This window comes from Cetorhinus maximus, chromosome 6 (genome assembly GCF_964194155.1).
Source record: "Cetorhinus maximus chromosome 6, sCetMax3.hap1.1, whole genome shotgun sequence".
Lineage (NCBI taxonomy): Eukaryota > Metazoa > Chordata > Chondrichthyes > Lamniformes > Cetorhinidae > Cetorhinus > Cetorhinus maximus.
This window is the reverse complement of record NC_135884.1, coordinates 107,386,124-107,406,070: the sequence shown is the minus strand read 5'-3', so window position 1 is coordinate 107,406,070 and position 19,947 is coordinate 107,386,124. Positions and strand designations below refer to the sequence as shown.

At 44.4% G+C, this 19,947-nt stretch overlaps 1 protein-coding gene across 6 annotated transcripts in view; it reads left to right on the top strand.

Annotated features, from left to right (window-relative positions):
* fto (FTO alpha-ketoglutarate dependent dioxygenase) overlaps nucleotides 1-19,947 on the top strand; it is a 416,062-nt gene that overhangs the window by 184,570 nt on the left and 211,545 nt on the right. The window lies entirely within an intron of this gene.

Here is a 19,947-nt window from a genome sequence, read left to right as displayed (position 1 = left end):
CACTGAGTATTGTTTTACTGTCAGGTTGCTTTTATTATTGGTATTTGTGAATTGTTTATGACACTTAGACTTGAAAACCAATTCTGAATGTACCAGAAGGACATTGGAGGTGTGTGCTCTGCTCAGTAAAATTCTCTCCAATGACTCACACAGAGTTTATTTTGTACTTCTTTTAAACTGACTCTGAGGAGGAAGATAGAGCGTAAGTCTGCAGACCAGCTCCCTTATAGGCTGTAGTTGTTAACAGCATGGAATAATTAATCTTTTGCTGACCTCAGAAACTCACTGCTGTTCAACTTCTTCATTTTCAATGTGAATGATATTACTGGTGTCAGATTAAACAGAATATTTAAAATGCAAATTGGCTTGCTAAGAATTTTGTAAATTTACTGAAAAAAGACAAAGGACGAGATTGCTGTATGAAAAATTATTTTTTCCCACAACATGACATAGATAATTATAATAGTTGAAATTAAGCACATGAAAACATTGTATTTGAAATATTAGAATATTGGTTTGTGGTAGTATTGTACTATATATTACAGATAGAGATACTCTGTCAAACCTCTTCAATAGTTTATGACAGACAACAGAGTTCGTAACAAAGTAATGGGCAAACCTGGGACTTGTTCGTGTCTTTCTTACATGAGGAATTTGCTTACACCTCAGATTCTGTTTAGATGTATTAGACTGTGGGTTTCTAACAGGGTCAGCTGGGAGAATTGAGTCCAAATCCTGGTGTCAACAGTCTCCGCACCAAACAGTTCTGAAGGGGAAAATTTTCCAACAGATAGCTGAATTCTCATACCACGCAATCTCACCTCATAGCCAGTTGATCAAAATAGGAGATGACAGCATCTGTTGAAAATTATTAATAACTGGACTCCCTGCCCACCAGGCTAATGAATACAGTAGACAAGCACTACCATGAGCCTTCTAATTGCTGCAAATACTGCCTCCTGCATTTAGATAGTAAGTAAACAAACTACCCTTTTCAAATGTTTTTTTTTTGCCTCACATCATTCATTGTGAAGATATCCTTGTTTCACAGAGAGATCAATCACAATCATAACTTCCAGCAAAGGGCAGGGGCAGCAAACTTGTAAAACATGTTCTCCTTAAATCCCTACACTGTAAAACTTCAAGTATTCTTAGGAAGGCTGTTTTTAAGAAGTTAGCATTTTCAGCCTTTACTTGTACTATAAGAACACAAACTATTTTGTAACAACAATGGGACTCAGCAGTTTTCAATTATAACAGGATTTTTTTATTAATAAATATTTAAATTTTCCAGTTGTATTTGTGCTCAGTTGGTGGTGCAGCATGTTAGTGTACTGTGGGTTTACACCAATGATTCTCCACGTGAAACATTTCTGATCTAAGTTAACTGTCAAGGAAATGTGCCACCCTCCAAGAAGAAAGGTAGGAAGTTGGTAATAAATCCATGTATTTGCAAGTAACTGCAGTTGGGGAAGCACTGATAGAAGCCAACATGTAACATTTGGACTGCCTTCTTGCCTGTAAATTGTGTGTGGTGCTCACAGAGTTAAAGGGGAAGAGTAGCAATTAATATTTGAGAGGTGGATAGGGGAATTCATAAAAATGTTTCATTACTTGATTTCATCTTCCTTTGTGAAATCTTTAAAGTTTATCTAGCTTTGGTACTAGTGCAGAAGGGAGATGAAAGCAATCTGCACAGGTGCTGAACATGAACCTAAATGACAGGAGCTGGATGGGTTGAATGACCTTTCCTCATTCTCACCTTCTTATGTTCTTATGTAATATTAATGCATTTTTGATGTCATGAGCAAGACATCTGATCTTAAATTCTGTGCAGTAGTGCCACTGTTACAAGAGCGCTATATTTTATTTATATAACAGTATGCATCATTGTATGGGCTCTTTTATTATTCTTATCTTTAATTTATTGCTACATAACATTAATGTGGTGTTTATCTCATTAGTATTTTAGTATACAAAAATTGGGAAAATACTGATAGTGCAGCTATGCATGGAATAATCCCTTTCTTTGACTGTTTTTGGGAGTTGTGCGTGTTATGGAAATGTGGTATTTTTCTGTTAATGAGGGAGCCATAAACAGTTTGTGGTAAATCAGTGTTACAGCAAAAAGCTGCTGGCTTAAATATGCAAATGCTATGTACATAACAGTCATTAATTGCATTGTTGTTAAAGCCCAAATTATTTACTTCTCCTCATAACTTTTAAGAAAGTCTTTTTATTTGGTGAATTGTGTATTTCTTGTAAATTTCTATCATATGTAAAAGTATTTGAGGGATTTTTGTTCCGCCCCCAAAACACATTTGGCCTGTTATCATCTGCAGTCAGGAGGGTGATGGAGTCCAACTTACAGGTAGTTTTAAATATATAGCAGTAATTGTTGCTCCTTGTCAACCCTGGTGTAGGAATGCAGCAACATCTCTGTCCATCACCTCCCTCCAATAGATGTGAATCTTGTGTATTAGAATTATAGCAGATCTATCAAGATTGTTGTTATCAGCTACATTGAGCCATTTTTCCTCCATCCTTTTCAACATTTACCTGATTTCTGCTCATCAATCTCTACAGTGAGATGGTTTAAGTAACATGTACACTGATTACACGCTCTACAATTGTAGACGCAATGTATTAGTCCCTTAGCATCATATGTTGCTGGCCACACGTTTGGTTGTTTATATAGGAAATATGTTTTTAAAAATAACATTGCAATTGTACATTGAAAAAAAAAACTTACAAAAAACTTTTGCACAGAAGAGCTGAATTCCAGAGATGGGGTGAGACTGATTGCACTTGACATAAAGGCAGCATTTGAATGAGGATGGCATCAAGGAGCCCTGGAAAAATTGAAATCAGTGGGAATCAGAGGAAAACTCTTCACTGGTTGGAGTCATATGTAGCACTAAGGGAGACGGATGTGGTTGTTGTAGGTCAATCATCACAGTCTCAGGACATCATTGCAGGAGTTCCTCAGGGTGGCATAATATATCCAACCATCTTCAGCTGCTTCATCAATGACTTTCTGTCTAACCTAAGGCCAGTAGCAGCAATGTTTACTGATGATTGCAGTGTTCAGTGCCATTCATAACTCCTCAGACACAGAAGCAGTTCGTGCCCACATGCAGGAAGACTTAGACAACATTCAGGCTTGAGCTGATATGTGGCAACAGAAATTCATGCCGCACACATGCCAGGCTATGACTATCTCCATTAAGAGACTATGTAACCGTCTCCCCTTGACATTCAAAGTCATTACCAACTTTGAATCTCCCACCATCAGCACTCTGAGGGTAACCATTGACCAAAAAGTTAACCAGACCAACTAAATAAATAAAAGCAAAAAACTGCGGATGCTGGAAATCCAAAACAAAAATAAAAATACCTGAAAAACTCAGCAGGTCTGGCAGCATCTGCGGAGAGGAACACAGTCAACGTTTCGAGTCCGTATGACTCTTCAACAGAACTAAGTAAAAATAGAAAAGAGGTGAAATATAAGCTGGTTTAAGGGGAGTGTGGGACAGGTAGAGCTGGATAGAGGGCCAGTGATAGGTGGAGATAGCCAAAAGATGTCATAGACAAAAGGACAAAGAGGTGTTGAAGGTGGTGATATTATCTAAGGAATGTGCTAATTAAGGGTAGAAAGCAGGACAAGCAAGGTACAGATAGCCCTACTGGGGGTGGGGTGGGGTGAAGGGAAGGGATCGAAATAGGCTAAAAGGTAGAGATAAAACAATGGATGGAAATACATTTAAAAATAATGGAAATAGGTGGGAAAAGAAAAATCTATATAAATTATTGGGGAAAAAAAGGGGGGATCGGAAAGGGGGTGGGAACGGAGGAGAGAATTCATGATCTAAAATTGTTGAACTCAATATTCAGTCCGGAAGGCTGTAAAGTGCCTAGTCGGAAGATGAGGTGCTGTTCCTCCAGTTTGTGTTGAGCTTCACTGGAACAATGCAGCAGGCCAAGGACAGACATGTGGGCATGAGAGCAGGGTGGAGTGTTCAAATGGCAAGCGACAGGGAGGTCTGGGTCATGCTCGCAGACAGACCGAAGGTGTTCTGCAAAGCGGTCACCCAGTCTGTGTTTGGTTTCTCCAATGTAGAGGAAACCGCATTGGGAGCAACGAATGCAGTATACTAAATTGAGGGAAGTGCAAGTGAAATGCTGCTTCACTTGAAAGGAGTGTTTGGGCCCTTGGGTGGTGAGGAGAGGGGAAGTAAAGGGGCAGGCGTTGCACCTTCTGCAGTTGCATGGGAAGGTGCCGTGGGAGGGGGTTGAGGTGTAGGGGGTGATGGAGGAGTGGACCAGGGTGTCCCGGAGGGAATGATCCCTGCAGAATGCCGCCGGGGGGGTGAAGGGAAGATGTGCCACCATGATGCCACCACCAAACACATCTTCCCTTCACCCCCCCTTCCCATGCAACTGCAGAAGGTGCAACACCTGCCCCTTTACTGCCCCTCTCCTCACCGTGCAAGGGCCCAAACACTCCTTTCAAGTGAAGCAGCATTTCACTTGCACTTCCCTCAATTTAGACTACTGCATTCGTTGCTCCCAATGCGGTTTCCTCTACATTGGAGAAACCAAACACAGACTGGGTGACCGCCTTGCAGAACACCTTCGGTCTGTCCGCAAGCATGACCCAGACCTCCCTGTCGCTTGCCATTTGAACACTCCACCCTGCTCTCATGCCCACATGTCTGTCCTTGGCCTGCTGCATTGTTCCAGTGAAGCTCAACGCAAACTGGAGGAACAGCACCTCATCTTCCAACTAGGCACTTTACAGCCTTCCGGATTGAATATTGAGTTCAACAATTTTAGATCATGAACTCTCTCCTCCGTCCCCACCGCCTTTCCAATCCCCCTTTTTTTCCTCAATAATTTATATAGATTTTTCTTTTCCCACCTATTTCCATTATTTTTAAATGGGTTTCCATCCATTGTTTTATCTCTACCATTTAGCCTATTTCGATCCCTTCCTTTCACCCCACCCCACCCCCAGTAGGGCTATCTGTACCTTGCTTGTCCTGCTTTCTACCCTTAATTAGCACATTCCTTAGATAATATCACCACCATCAACACCTCTTTGTCCTTTTGTCTATGACATCTTTTGGCTATCTCCACCTATCACTGGCCCTCTACCCAGCTCTACCTGTCCCACCCCCCCTTAAACCAGCTTATATTTCACTTATTTTCTATTTTTACTTAGTTCTGTTGAAGAGTCATACGGACTCGAAACGTTAACTGTACTCCTCTCCGCAGATGCTGCCAGACCTGCTGAGTTTTTTCAACTATATAAATACTTTGACTACAAGAGCTGGTCAGAGTCTGGGAATTTTGCAGCAAATAACTCACCAAAGCCTGTCCACCATCTACAAGACAGGAGTGAGATGGAATACTCTCCACTTGCCTGTGTGCCTGCAACACCAACAACATTCGAGCAGCTCGATACCATCCAAGGCAAACCCGCTCACTTGATTGACATCCCAACCACCTTAAGCATTCACTCCCTCTACCATTGGCGCACAGTGGCAGCAGTGCTTACCACATAAAAGATGTACTGCTACAACTTGCCAAGCTTTGACAGCACCTTCCAAACCTGTGACCTCTAGCAGTTAGAAGGACAAGGGCTGCAGATGCATGGAAACACCACCACCTGCAAGTTCTACTTCAAACCACATACCATTCTGACTTGGAAATATATCACTGTTCCTTCACTGTTGCTGAGTTAAATCCCTGGAATTCCCTGACTAACAGCACAGTGGGTGTATCTACACTGCATGGACTGTACCAGTTCAAGATGAAGGTTTACTAATACCACCCCCCTCCCAAGAATGAATTGAAAATATTTTAGTTAAGTGACTGAGACAGTCTCATACAATGCAATTGTCCCATCAGATTTTCTCCTCTGTATTACAAAATGCAGATACTTATGCTGAAATATGGATCATAAGTGTGGGAATCCTGGTTAAATTTTCTGTTTCTTAGTTTGGTGACATTAAAACCAATTGTAGTGAGGTGACATTGTGGCTAAATGCACCATCTGAGCACAGATGAGGAATTGAATCTGAGACCTTCTCATCTCAGTACATCGCCACATGGTACATTTGTCCATCCAGAGAAGTTTGCTTTTCAGTATTTTCAATAATGACGCTGTAACAAAATGTTCATGTTGTCTCAGAGAAAAGGTATATAACATAGGGCCAATTAAGAGAAAATCTCATAAGACTATGTTAGGATTTCTAACCTGATAAAAGGAGACAACAAAATATTCTTTGTGAAAGATCTACTTGTTTTTAACCAATATTTACTCTCCCTACCTCTTCCCTTAAGTGCACGGTTTCCTTGTTGGTTGTCTTTCCATGGGACTTAGTTGCCTTCTGATATTTTGTCCAAGTAGCCTGTATTCAAGTGTGTGCATTGATGTCAATTATTAATGCGCTTTTGCTGAGCAGGGTCATCACAGGGTAGCCTGATCCTGATCTCACCCTATGTTTGTACATGCGCACATGCACACACACAGACATGGACATATCCAGCATGACCACTAAATAGCATTCACAGGCAGGAGCCCCAGCTAAGTTTTTCCTCTTTAAACTAAGGTTGTTAGTACCATCTGCAGCAGCTTATTCTTTTCCAGGTAAAATTAGCTAACCCACACTAGTGGGTTACACCAAATCAAGGATTTTTCTGATTGTTATGTCTCAAGAGACTTTCTGGCTAAATTTACTCAGCCTTTGGGGAGTGCCCTAAGACTCTAAAACTTGGTGAGTCTCTAAAACTTAGCCACTGACCAAGAGGAAGAAGCGGAAATGTGGAGATGATGTTCAGTAATACTAAGCATAAGTAGGGCAAGGTATTAAAAGGTGGACATCAAAATCATCTAAAAGTGACATGTGGAACAAGTAAACAGGTTCTGGTACCAAGGATAAAGAGTTAGCAGCAATTACACAGCAGATGTTAAGGGAAGATTCAAAAATTTTGGTAATATTTTCAGCAAGCTGAAGAATCAATGGAGCAGCTAGAGCCAAAACGCACAGTCATCATCTAATCAGGCTTGCTGAATGACATTCAGATTTACCCCCTTACAAAGAAAAATCAGCAGTGGTTGGAGACTCTCCAGAACTGACATATGTAATACAGGCTGGACATCTTGCTCTGGGACCATCACAGGACAGCACCATTCAGTGAAATGGCTCAGCATGCAATCAATTGAGATCACCAGCTTCCACAGAAAACTGCTCACACGGGTTCTGTGATTTTTGGATGACTGACGGCATAATACGTCTCAAATGTTTGTGATGTCAGGTCCAGAATAAAAAGACCAAGAGGATGTCCAGGATATTGTTGGGTGGGTAGGTTTTGGAGGAATGGGACTTGAGGGCAGAGCTTCACATACAAGGACAGTACATTCTCAATGCAGCAATTGGATTTTTCATGAAATGCCAGTAGGAATTAGAAGAAAAGTAGATTTAATAATGTCTGTAAAAAAAGTTCGCAAAAGATAAACAAAAATTGATTTTTCTGAATTCGAATATAAATAACTGTAAAAATTACATTTAGAAATACGAAGATGACATACTGAAGAGATGAGACATAAAATATTTTGTAGAAGAGGTATTAATTATTGAGAAGAGAATATAAGAAGTACAACGATTACCAATATATTTAAAAGAGACAAAATGATACAGATGAAGCACTGACAGAAAACTATCAGTAGCTATAGTACAATTTGAAAGGACAAATAATTTAAGAAGGGTTGACTCTATACAGAGATAGTGAGAAATGGTACATTTTTGGTAAACTGAGACAAATACAATGAAAAATGATCTGTAACCATTTTATATTTTACCTGTTTTAAATATTACAGAGATTATTTATTTCTGCATATTATCTTCCCCATTTCTTTCAAGCTGGAGAATGAAGTGTACAAACAGATGCTGCCTTTATATTGCTGTCAGTGGGGGTTTTTTTTGCCATGAGTTCCTGAGTTGTCGACCTCGTGCAACTAGCAGAAACCCCAATGTAATCCTGTTAGATTTGCTACAATTGACACACAGAAGAAACTCTTTCTTCGACTAGAACTTCCTATTTTAAGTGTTCCGTCTCTTCAGTAAAACATTTTTAATTTTAAATTATAATTTTGTATTTCCTTATCGTGAGTTTACCTTTGTAATTGAAGGTGGCCATTTCTTGTGTGCTTCGTCATTTGTTGTGAATTCTAACATGGCTGTGAAGCCTAATCGACGACCTGCATAGCTTTCCACAGTGTGGGCAAGGATGAATTATCTGATTTGGTTGGGTCTACCCAGCCTTTCTAGCTTGCCTTTTGTTCTTAGCTGCCTGTATTGTTTGTTGTTCGAAGGAAGCAACACCACTACTTAAGATCATTCCCTAGTTAGTTCTTTGTTGTGCATTTTCTCCCAACCCGTGTTGGACATGCCACATTTCCTGAGGTTTGCCTTCAAGGAATCCTTGAACCTTAATCTCCACCTACCTTGCAGGCGGTGTCCAAGTTTAAGTTGTGAATGCATGACTGCTTTAGGAATCAATCATATTTACTACATGTTCATTCCATCTGAGCTGAGCTTGAATTTCTTAAATCACAAGTATTATTAGTACAATTATAATTTCTCCTTTCTTAATAATTAACATTTTTATAAATGCAATTTGAAATATACCCTCAGTCAAACCTTTTCTGACTTCTAAAATGCATCTTAGCAAATTTGTAGATTTATATTAGGGATCACAAAATTTGGAAAAAGGTCAGTGGCTGACTTGGAGACATGGGGCAACATGTCCCCCCACCCTCACCCCCTGTTGGGGAGGGGTGGGGGGAGAATGTGCGGGCAGGTTCCCGATCGGCGCCCCCAGTTGGCAGCACACCGCCATTTTACATGGGTGGGCCAATTAAGGCCCACCCAGCGTGACATCCGCTCGGAAGCACTGTGCACTCCCTGTGCGGGTGGGGAGAGATTCCCTGAGCCGGGAGTGCGCGCTTTCGCACATGCGCGCGAAAGAGCGCACAGATCTCCCTGAGGCAAAGTGCCGCCTCAGGGAGATTGCTGGAAGTTTGAAAAATTTGTGGAAGTGTGGAAAAAAATTCCTGACATGTTCCCTCGTGTGACACTGTCACATGAGCTGGGACATGTAAATTTCTTTTATTTCAAAATTTCATAAGCATTTTAGAGCCCTCATGAAACCTCATCCTGCCCATGGATGAGGTTTCATCTTTTTTCTAAAGGCCGCCTGGCCTCCTTGCCTGCCCGCCGACCTTAAGGTTGGACGGGCAAGTCCTTTAATTAGCTTAATTACTTTTTTAAAGGCCTTAAGTGGCCGTTGACAGTTCGGCGGGCACACAGCTGACTCGGCGAACGGGCCCCGCCCCCCATTCGCCAACTGGAAACTCTTTCGAGTTACCAACAGTCACAGATTGCAACTTCTTTCGAGTACAATCACAGTTCTTAGTTTTCCAGGAGTGGGACATGAACCCACAACCCTCTGATTCAAAGGCAAGGGTGCTATGAACTGAGCCACAGCTGACACCTCTTTTTTTCACAGCTGACACCTCAGCCCCTTAAATATCAACAGTCACAGATTGTAACTCTTTCGAGTACATTCACAGTTCTTGGTTTCCGGGAGTGGGACATGAACCCACAACCCTCTGATTCAAAGGCGAGGGTGCTATGAACTGAAGATGTAGCCCATAGACTTTGGAATAAATGAGTTGGGTCTTAAGGAAGAGACTTTCCCGCTGAGTGGGACCGAATGTTATTCCGCTACACCCTAATCACCAATTATGGACTGGCTACCAACGAAAGGAAGTCAAATTGAAATTAAAGTAATAAAAGAGAGGGTTAGCATTAAAACAATATTTTTAAAAGTAAACTACCATGCTCAAAACTGAAAATACATTCCAGGGATTGTAATAACATCCTTCTTCCACATGTATCTTTTGACAATATATCAGTAACAGCATATTTTCTACTGCTGCACTGTAAGGCCGGGATTTTCCGAAATGTGTCGGCCATGTTCGGTGGCATGAGCGGACAATATGGCGTGATTGGTTTCATGATGACATGAAACCAGTTTGCGATCGTCCCGTCAACCTGCCAATGGCAGGCTGCGTTTCCCGCCATCGGGCGTGAGGAACCTCATTGTAATACATCTGCGTATCATTATTAGGCCAGCCGCCAGAATAGTTTCTCCCCCCGCCACCCCCTGCACGGCTGGATCAACTGTCTGCTTCAGCAGGAAAGCATGCCAACATGTTTCACAACAGCATATAAAAGGCGTGCACTTGGCGGCCTGCACTTTGAAGGGAACTCGGAGGTGAGTACGCAGCAACAATGTGCAGCGCCTGCCAGGGTCTCCTGTTGGATTTCAAGCTTGAGGCGCGTTGGGGGTGGAGCAGGCAACAGCTGCAGTGCGGTTGAGGTGACTTGTGCGGGGGAGCAAGAGCAGCCCTGTCATTGAGGTAACTTGTGGGGGTTGGGCAAGGGCTGCCTTGCGGTTGAATATAGTGCACAAGCATTTGGGGTTGGGGGTAGGGTGGGCGAGGGAAGTGGCCACGCATTAGGTACACCTTATATAATGTGACCATTCATCTGCAACTGAGACAGTTCAAGAGCAGCCATTGATATGTTTGGAGTCGAGCTTGTAGCTTATGTGCCCACTCAAGCAACACCGAGGCATCAAAGTGCCACAAAGTGCTCCAGAGCTTTTCACCACCAACACCACCCCCCAACCGACACAGGCTGCAAAGCCATGAGCATTTTTGTGTACTACAGAACAGTTGTACGAATACACATGTTGTACAATCTCCTTGCTAAAACTGGCCATGGAGCAGTCACTGGTGGAGTCGCTTGCAGCCCCTTGCAATGTCAGCATTCCGGTTTGGACCAGTCTCCCTCATGGTTCAAGCTAGCTGTGCAGCCTTGCAGTGCGGGTTAGGAGAGTGCCTGCGCCTGAGCTAAGAGCACAGCATGCAGCCCAATGGGCAAAGCTGCAGCCAATCAGTTGGTTGGAGTGGAGCGGAGGTGGGTGGGGTCTCAGGCAGCCATACAGCGTACTAATCTCTGGCCATCCTAGTGGTGGCCAGCGCTCTCCAGGAAGCATTAAGGGGCCTTCAGACTTACCCAGGACATGTTCTTAGTACACCCATGCTAACCCACGTGTCTCTTTCTTTCATCCTGCAGGAGGGGTATATCAGGAGCTTGGAGCCTGGTGAATTAGCTGTATGCCTGATGGCCTACAGTGAGCGAAAACGACAGAGGAGAGAGTGACTGAGGCTACTGGCTGCGCAGAAGGAGGAGCAGTACCTTCTGGGCGAAAGGGCGGCTGAGGCTCCCACACACCCCGCCGAAGAGTCACAGCGAGCCATCACCTAGCTAGACCCAGGGTCTGTAGACGCTACCTTTCATTCCTGCAGATGACCAAGAACCAGTGTTGCCGAAGACTGCACATGTCTTGGGAACTGGTCGATCACGGCCGCCCGCTGCAGGATTTGACGTGACAGGGACATGAAGAGCATCCTTTGCCAGTAGCTATGAAAGTGACCGGGGCACTCAATTTCTACCCCAGTGGCTCCTTTCAGGGATCCACAGGTGACCTCTGTGGGATCTCAAGCCTCCACCCACAAATGCATCCATGAGGTCAAGGATACCACCTTTGTGAGGGCACACAACTTTGTGCATTTCGCCCGGGTCCAGGACAACCAGGATGCAAGAGCGATTGGATTCGCCCAGATCCTGGGTTTTCCACAGGTACAGGCTGCGATTAACTGCACTCAACTGCCCAGGTTTTCGTTGCAACACGTAGTCAACTACATCAACCACAAGGAATTCCATTCGCTGCATGTGCAGCTGGTGTGCAACCACCAGTAACGTATGCTGCAGGCGTGCACATGGTTTCCAGGGAGTGTGCATGACACCTACATCCTCAGTCGGTCACAGATCCCTGAAGTCTTCCAGAAGCTGCAGGGATGGCTCCTCGGGCACAAGGGCTACACACTGAGGCCGTGGCTGATAACACCCATGCGGCAGCCTCAGACTGCAGCAGAGCGAAGGTATAATGAGGCTCATGCTGCAACTCGCAAGTTGGTGGAGCAGATAATCAAGGTTGCTGAAGATGATGCCTGGGCCAGTCTGGTAATATATTGCCCTGCAATATAGCCCACAGAGGGTGTCACACATTGTCGTTGTCTGCTGTGCCCTTTACAACCTGTTGCTGCAACGGGGAGAGGAGCTGGCTGAGGAGGAGCTGGAGGTCTCCTCCAACGAGGAGGACGCCTACGGGGATGAAGGCGAGGGGATCCTCGAAGGCAACGATGACCGGGATGAGACCCTCACACTGTTTAGATGAGGCAGGCGTGCTTGGGAGGCCCTCATACCTGCTAGATTTATAGAGGATGATGATGACATGCAGTGAGGAGACCCTACAGATCATCATATTGCATCTGTGATCGTTTGACTCCCGTCTGACTTATGGAAGCGCGCATACCCTCTGTGATATTGCTCCTGCCATGAAGACGCAGTGGAGGCCCTAATGGTTGCTCAATTGCAGGAGGATGATGATGACATGCAATGAGGACACTCCATAGATCTTCACATAGCCTCTGACAGTGTCTGACTTCTGTCTGGCTGAGGGCAGCTTACTTGCACTCTGTGATCAGTGTCATATCATAGAGATGCAGCCATGAAACTTTAGAAGCATCTGATCCTTTGTCCGCCATCAGCACCTCAGCCTTTCAGGGGCACAGCGTCACTGGTCACAGATGCTGAAGAGATGGGGACAGCCCTACCTTAAAAGGTGCCGAGAGCACACAGAGAGAATGACGGAACTTTGTGACTCCTGCCCTCTACATTCTGGCAGCAATGACAAGCACCATGAAGGTACAGGCATCAGTAATGTGTCCAGGGAGTGTGAGGCTGGACCATCATTTTGGTCTGAAGGCTGCATAAAACACAGGGAAGAGGCCTTGGACTGAGACATCTGCCTTTTTCTTGTGCAGAAAGATTTCATATCTGAGTGACATGAACACTGCTCATCAGAACAAGGAGCCATAGGCAGGGAGACATTCTTAGGAGTTTATTGACAATAAATAAATAATGAACAGCATGTACAGGCGATTATCACCCGTGTCCAGGCTGTGCAACTAATTCTTCTTAACTTTCCTAACCTTGCTGCTACGTCTTGGTGCTCTCCAGACATCCACAGCAAAGGTGGAGGCAGCCTGCTGACTGCTACCCGCTGACTGCTATGCCCTGTTTGTGATGACCCTTGGCAGGCGTCCTCTAGAGGGCCAAGACCTGAAGGGTCCCAGCCTATTTTCGGGGTCTTGCTGTGTGGCAGTGACACCCTCCTCAGCCTGTGAAGCTGGAGCTGATGAGGTCACAGGAAGAGGGGATTCGGATGGGCTGGACACTCCCGGAGTCACCTGGATGGATGGCCCTGGGGTGTGCACATGCTGATCCTCCTCCCTATGGGTGCCCAAAGGCCCCAGGCTGACTCCTTGAGGAGAAGGGGTAGCTGGAGTGAGATCGAGGTGCCCGGCATTCCTCTTGCGCACACACTATTAAAGGCCAACTATGGCATCAGTGATCGAGTTGAACCAGCGCAGCAGTGCAGAAGCGACATACTGAACCAAGGCCTCCATGGTGGCCGCCACCCTACCAGTATTGACCTCAGTGCATTGGTATGCCAGCACTATCACTTCAAAGTGAAGGCGGATGGACTCCTCCATCGTGTCTTGCAATCTGAGGATTGCAGTGGACATCCCTTCCTGATGTTCCCGTGCTTGCCTTTGCAGCTCCAGCAACTGTGACATGACAAAGTCCAGAAGCTCATCATCTAACTCAGACTCAGCAAATTCCTGGCCTCCAGCAGTCTTCTGAGTGTCGGACAACAGGGAAGTCCCTGCCACTGCCTGCTGTGGATCAGACAGTGTGATGTGCTCACCAGACTGTGATCCCGAGACTATTCCCAAGGTGTGGTTGAGCTCTGTGAAGGGACTTCAAGGAGGGTGCCTCCAGATTTCTCTTCAGAGCCTCTATGGGACTTGATTGGAGACCTTGGGTCATGGACTCTGTCGTCTGTCTCCCAGATGTGCATGCAGAAGCAAGGGGAGCTAATTAGTGCATGGCAGTGGCCTTTGAAACAGGACACATCACTCACAGCATGGTTGTCTGATGGATGTTGCACTGCTGGGCTCTCATTTGGTAGAGCACCACCAACCTCACTGTCAGCACAGGACCAGTCCAGATCGTCACTGGTCAGCTGGATGGCTCTGTTTTCAAAGTCCATGAGGACTTTGATTTCAAGCATTCCTCCACCAGTCTGCGACCTCTGCCTGTTGTTGTGTGCCAACTTGTCCTGCATGAATAGAGATGGAGAAAGTGTAAGCAGAACACCTGTCAAGCCGGATGATAAGTATGCCTGGTATGTGTGAGTGGTGAGTGTCCCATGGACGGGCTGAGGACAATGACGGTGAGTATTTTTTTTTTATTCATTCAAGGGATGTGGGCTTCACTGGCTAGGCCAGCATCTATTGCCCATCCCTATTGCCCTTAAGGTGGTGGTGAGCTGCCTTCTTGAACTGCTACAGTCCATGTGGTGTAGGTACACCCGCAGTGCTGTTAAGAAGGGAGTTCCAGGATTTTGACTTTTTGAGAGTGAATGGTGATGCCCCTTAAAATGGCAGTAAGTGGATGTGTGATGGGTTTGAGAGTGTGTGAGTTGAGAATGATGAGAAGAGAGATTTACCCTGGCAGAACGGAGATCACTCATCCTTGTGGATGTGTAATGGGTTTGAGAGTGTGTGAGTTGAGAATGATGAGAAGAGAGACTTACCCTGGCAGAATGGAGGAGATCACTCATCCTCTTGTGGCACTGAGTAGCTGTCCCCTTTTGAAGGGTGTTGGTGCTGACCACCACTACCATCTCCTCCCAAGCCTGGTTGGTCACGCCGCTGCCCATCCTGCAACCAGAGCAGGGGTAGCGGACATCCTGGCAGGCCTTCACGGCATCCAAAAGGTGTTCCAGTGATTCGTTGCTAGACCGGGGGCTGAAGTCTTTTTGTTTCTTGTGGACATCTTCCCTGCAGCAAATGTGGGCTGGAAGCACTGAGATGTGGTGCACGCGGCTGGACTGGATGGCACCCGGCGTGATGAAGCAGCGAGGTGATGGATGGCCAGGCAAATGAGTGCCCGCCCGCCATTGAAACACCATGTTTCCCGGGAATGCATAAATAATGTGACGGGTTTGGGACGATACGGCATGAAAAGCCTCCATCGTGGCTGGCGAGCAAAACAAGTACAAATCTGGGACAATTCCACCGTAAGACTACCATAAAACATTGAGCAGAGTTTGCCTCATGCATTAATAAAGGCCACATGGTAAAGTGAAAATTTGTTTTGAACTGAAGTTTTCCAGAAAGTCCTTTTCCATATTCGCGTTGCAACAAATTAAAGCAATAGAGACCCCAACCTCTGCTGATGTGAAATGATGCAGGGGTTCTGTGCTTTAAAGACAATGATGAGCTAAGGACTAAAGCCAAAGTTGCTTTACTAAAGATCTGCTTTACCAAACACCTTAATCATAAAGAATAGTGTGGCAGTTCGAAACTTTAGCCAATATTCTGTCAAAAAAATGTTGGCATTCTGTTTTCTATATGCAGTAGCATCCATGGGATAAACATATTGGGCGAAATCGTCCCAGAATTGCAGTAAGTGCAGTAGTGGGCATGTAAAACCATATTTTACCCACCGGCCGCAATGGCAGGTTTTTGTGCCGTATAATCCCCTTCCCGCCTCATTATTTATGCAGTCATGGGAAACAGGCCGTTTTGCTGGCAGGCTTCCCCCAATTCGCCCGCCACTCCACGCCATCACCTTGCCGGTGCCTTATGCTCTGCACCATATTTGAACTGCAGCTACGTGCATAGCTCTCAATGCTTGCAGCCCAGGACTGCGGCACAGAAGACATGATCCCAAAGGGCAAGAAGACTGTAACCCACCATTTTTCTGACGCATCACTGGAATGCCTTTTGGACACTGTGGAGGGTCCCCGGCAATGTCCTCTACCCGCGCTCTGGCCACAGAAGGTCCATCAGTGTCACCACTCCGGCTTGGGAGGCAGTGGCAATTGTGGTCAGTGCCAACGCTGCACAGAAGAGGTTTGCCATCCAGTGCAGAAAGAGGATGAGTGATATCATCCATGCCGCCAGGGTAAGGCAATCATCTCATCACTGTAAACTCTCACGCTCTCAAGACCATAACACATTCACTCGCATCTCATTCACTGCCAGCGCAAGGGACATCACCACTCTCTCTCTCACACACACACACCCTCACATCTCCATCTGTTCTCATCTCCTCTGGAGACTGTCTCCTCAGCCCTCACCCTCTTGAGGCCACTTGCACAGATCAGCATGTTCCAACAGACGCCCCCGGATACCCCTCTTCCCCAGTACTGCCCTAGCCCTGCAACATCTTCCCTGAGGCTACTTCTCCCCCTTCCCCAAGCAAGCCTTAGCCCTGCAGCCATTGAAAAGCCACCACCACCTTACAGCTAGTCTGGTAAGTACAGACCTGTCCGTGAGCCCCCCTAAAAGCGATGTGGTGCTGCCTGCAAAGCCTGGCGCTGATGACTGCAAGTGCTGCCCGAAGCAAGGCAGGCAAACAAATCTTAGAGTCCCAACTGAATTGCAGCTCGCCAGGTGCACATCACTTATGTTCAGTTGTGAAACACATCAGTGTGCGATCATGCTGACATGCCTGGATGCTCCAGCCTGGGGAGATGATTCCAGTCAGGAGAAAAGATGCATTGAAATTAGTTTCCCGACGTAGGAAGGCGGGAAAGGCAGCCTGCCATTGATGGGCGGAAAAGACAATCGCAAAACAAAAACACAAATACCTGGAAAAAATCAGCAGGTCTGGCAGCATTGGTGGAGAAGAGCACAGTTGATGTTTCGAGTCCTCATGACCCTTCAACAATCGCATAAATGACGGCATAAAACCAATTTTTGGCCTTCTCGCCATATCCGCTCACACCTGCCATGACATCCGACGTCAATAGGGGCAGAAATTTCCAGCACTTGTGTAGGACTAAGGCTGGTATGGATAAATGCATATTCATAGTTTAGTTTCATTTGATCTTGGAGTCTAGAATTGGTAGGAAGGAATGAGCCTCGCATGGTGAGAGAATTTAAAAGACTGTTTTCTCTCAGTCTATGTGATCAAAAGAAAAATACTGAGATTGTTGGCAACAATTGCCCTTTGGAACAATGGATGTGCACCTCCTCTTATGGGGCTTTTACATTATATGTTATCTTTCTTTGTGTCGAGAGAATACTGAGAGAACCCTCTTTTTTTTATCATGGTGTTGAGAATCAGTCTCCTTTTGCAAGAATGAGAGAATGCTGTTTCCAAACTGCAAAAACAAAATAGCAAGAAATAGGTGTATTTATTTGGTACCCTATCATGTCTCACAGAAATATCTCAAAATGAATTAGATACATTTACTTTTGAAGAGCAGTGACTTTTATGGAATAAAATGGGGCATGTATTTCCTGTGCAACAAGATCTCACAAAGACATACAACAACAATAACAACTTGTATTTATAAAGCACCTTTAACGTAATAAAATGTCCTGCTTCACATGAGCATTATAAAACAAAATGTGACACTAAGCCACATAAGGAGACATTAGGTCAGATGACCAAAAGCTTGGTCAAAGAGGTAGATTTCAAGGAATATCTTAAAGGAAGAAAGTGAGGTAGAGAAGCAAAGAGGCGTAGGGAGAGTATACCAGAGTTTAGGGCCTAGGTAGCTGAAAGCATGGCTAGCAATGGTGGAACGCTTAAAATCAGAGAGCTGCAAGTGGACAGAGTTAGAGGAGTGCAGATAACTCGGAGGGTTTTGGGGATGGAGGTATATGAGGTATGTGATCATTACATGCATCTTTCTGGTGACGTTCTTGAAGGAAAAATGTAAGCCAGTGCACCGAGAGAACTCTGCATGCCATATCATCTTCACTGTCCACCATTACTGGAACAATTAAACCTGTGCCTTGGTTGAACATCTCATCTGAAGTGTAGCAGTTTCAGTAATACTATGCTTCCTCAATACTGTACCAATGCATTGGATTATGTTCTCAAGCCCAGGAACCAAGCTTGAATCTAAAACTTACTGACACAGAGGTGATTGTTACTAATTTAGTCAAGTTGACATTTCTGTTTGTTATTTCAATATAAATCCACCAGAAGATTTTATAAAAAAGAGCTGTAATTTATTTCTGTTATTGGAAAACCCATTTGATGACTTGTAAGGTTATTATTACTTGGTAGTGTCTTGCACTGTAAAAGAATACATTATTTGGACTATGCCAAAATTCCCATATCTATGTTTCTGGAACAGGTGGGCTTAATCCAGCACAATGCAGAAAATGTTGGAAATAGACAACAGGTCAGTCATCATCTCCAAAGAGAAAAGACTGCTTGTGCTTTGCATCCACATCCTTCCTCGACTTCAATCCAATAGGTTCATAGGCCCGAACTTTTAATTGGTTTTGCTTTTCTGTAGGTCAACTTATTTACAAATGAGTTGTCTCAGCACTCTTGCCTCAGTCAGAAGGTTGTGGATTCAAGTCCTACTGAAGAAAGTTGAACACAAAAATCTAGGCTGACACTTCAATGTAATACTGAGGAAGTGCTTCACTGTCGGAGGTGTTTTCTTTTGAATGGGACATTGTACTGAGAACCCATCTGCTCTCTCAGATATGATGTAAGAAATCCCATGGCACTATTTCAAAGAAGAATTATCCCTGATATCACAGCCAATATTTATCTTTCAATCAACATTACTAATAACAAAGCAAGGTTTTAGTCATTATCACATTGTTATTTGTGGGAGTTTACCTGTGTGTAACTTGGCTACTGCGTTTCCTACATCACAATAGTGATTACATTTCAAAAGTACTTTATTGGCTGTAAAGCAATTTGGGATGACCTGAGGTTGTGAACGAATTTATAAATCCAAGTCTTCCTTTTCCTTTCAACCTTCAGAAAGAAAGTGGGCAGTGTGCCTGCCATCAGCTGCACTCCCCTAGAATCAAAACAACTTGAATTAGTTTCCAGAGAACATTGCTGCACCGCTGCAGTTTGGATTTTTAGACAATTCTGATGTTAGTGCTCAACATTAAACTGGTGTCATTTTAGCACTACTTCTATACCCTTCATAGCTATGCACAACCCAAACCTTAACTCAAACAATCCACAGTGCTATTACAATTTAGAATGTGCAGATTTTTTACATATTCCAAATTGAATTTAGTGCTGTGGAGTGTTACAATGAAATAACTTAGTAGTACAATTCTAATTAAACTTATCACTAAACTAAATCTTCCAATGTTAAGATTTTTTTTGAAAATCAAAATCTCCCTTTTTAAAAAATCAACGGAGTGTAAATTTGGTGGTTGAACTGAACCTGCTCATTTCCCACCCAGAAGCTTTGGTTAAAATTATCCTCCCCTGCCCCTCCCATGTACTTTTAAGTTCTGTAACCTTCTACTTTTCCAAGGCTCAGTCTTGGGGTGCCTCTTGTTTATTATATCCATATGTGCATACCTTGCATCTAGTCACTAGTGTCAAAAGTAAAAAGGCAGTTATTTTCATTTTGATAATCTATCTTCTCCACAAGAACAGAAGCTAGTGACTGCAAACAGCTACTAATTTACAAAGAAATGTCTCAAAAGTTGCTCTGTAATTGATGTTCAGGTATACTTGTTTAAATCACTTCTCCACAGAAAGTATATGAACAGTGGTCTTAAATGGACAGGCCAGGTTAAACATTAATCTGTTTTGGTAACTAAGCCTCAGTTGATTCAACTGAGGTTATCTAGGTGCCATGCCACGGTAAATCATCTGATATAGT